The 1,741-nt window shown below is 41.2% G+C and overlaps 1 long non-coding RNA gene across 1 annotated transcript; it reads right to left on the bottom strand.

Moving 5' to 3' along the window:
* Positions 1-390: 390 nt before the first annotated feature.
* On the bottom strand, positions 391-1,447 carry LOC137483358 (uncharacterized). The gene is made up of 2 exons (XR_011004431.1): positions 1,003-1,447; positions 391-770 (listed from the first exon to the last, which is right to left on the bottom strand). It is a non-coding gene; the product is annotated as an uncharacterized lncRNA (long non-coding RNA).
* Positions 1,448-1,741: the final 294 nt, after the last annotated feature.

The following is a 1,741-nucleotide window of genomic DNA, read 5'->3' as shown; positions in this document are numbered from 1 at the left end:
TTATTAGTGCAGATTTAATCATTAGAAAATGAAAAAAAAAAAAAAAAAAAGAGAAAACTATTACAGAAACAGTCTTGATAATCACAGACTCTCAGAATGTGCTGAGGGAAGGGACCCACAGTGAGGGGGAGCAGCTTGAGAGAGGCACAGCCATACCACTGTCACTGCATGGAGCAGGGCCAGCCCAGGCTGGGTCCCAGCTCCCCAGGAGGGTGTTCACATTCAGGAAGAGCAGCAGGGTTCTCCAACTGCTCCACTCCATGATGGCTTTGCTAAGAGATTTGGTGTTCAGCATTGAGGCTGTTTTTCCAGCACATCCATGTGCTCAGGACAGAGGGCTTGTTCATTAGTTGCTGGCAGAAGCCCACCAGGCAATGCACAGGCTCCTACTACCTTGTTTTAGCATTTTTATTACACTCTGACAGTAATTGTGCAGGGTGGCTTGCATGACAAAAGTTGAGAGCTGACAGAAGAGAAATGGTCCAAAAGTTTAGATTTGAATGAGTTGGCAGCAAAAAGAACAGCAGGAAAGCAAATAAAAGCCATCACAGCCTGATAAATCAAGCAAACCTTTGTCAACCAGGATTTTTGATGGCAAAATTTTCAGAGATTGTCGACTGCACTGGCAGACAAAGCACGTTATCTTTCTGTGGGCTGCAGTTCCTGAGCAGGTGAATCATGCTCAGAAATGACACAAAGCTGACCAAGCCATTCAAGTGCTTTTGAACAATTCCCCCACAGTCACTCGGGTTCCTCCGAGTCAGCTGTGGCTGCAGAGCAGAGGGATTACGGTCACCCACACGGTGCCACTGGCAGTGCTCACTGCCACAGCACAAAGCCAAGTTCTGGCCACTGCAAAACCACTCAGTGTCTGCAGGAACAAGCCCTCGTGCACATTCCCAACACCTTTTAACAGCCTCTTGATTGCCAAGGCATAAGCAACCCATTTCACCCACAGAAACCTTAAATTTTGAAGTGGTTCTTTAGCTTTCTTGGCCATACCTTGTGTTAGCTGTGTAATGCATTTCCATGACAGGAGCAAACGGCTTTAAAATAATGTCCAGCAGTCAAAATTTCATTGCACAGCCTCTGTGGTTATAAACCATGTTACATGTAGGCCAACAGTGCTTGAGCATTTCACAGATAAACACACACACGCTCTTTATCCTTAACAGCTATGTTACTCTGAGAATAAAAGGTAGCAGCAGCTTGAGTGGCATTAAAATGAAGGGAAAGTGCAAATAAAATTCAGATTTATTTCAGTTTCATTTCTACTTAAGTGCAGTTATTCATAACATCTAAATGCACATTCACTGCACTTTCTAGATGCAATATAGTAGGTTTTATGCAGTTAAAATGAGTTTATGTACAAGAGAATTGCCACAAGGCAATTCAAAACTGCTTTTCAAAAACCCTTTCCCAAACTAAGTTGTATAGTAATAATTCTATTTGTGTTGTATCAGCTGGCCCAGAACTACAAATTCAAAATTACCAGGAAGAAATCTAGGATTGCAAAAAAAAAAAAAAAAAAAAAAAAAAAATCTGTAGAGTCTATATGAAATAGCTAAACACATCACATGAATTAAAAAGGGGGAAAAGTCACAACAGACTATTCTTGCTTTGCTTGGTGACACACTTGCAATGTGAGCATATATCTGTATTCTTAATCCTAGTACATTTTGCATTTACCATACCTTAGAATTTTTAATGCCCCCCAAGCTCAAATTATTAATCATAATTT

This window comes from Anomalospiza imberbis, chromosome 16, assembly GCF_031753505.1.
Source record: "Anomalospiza imberbis isolate Cuckoo-Finch-1a 21T00152 chromosome 16, ASM3175350v1, whole genome shotgun sequence".
NCBI classification, from domain to species: domain Eukaryota; kingdom Metazoa; phylum Chordata; class Aves; order Passeriformes; family Viduidae; genus Anomalospiza; species Anomalospiza imberbis.
The sequence above is the reverse complement of the archived record's forward strand: the minus strand, read 5'-3'. Positions and strand labels throughout refer to the sequence as shown.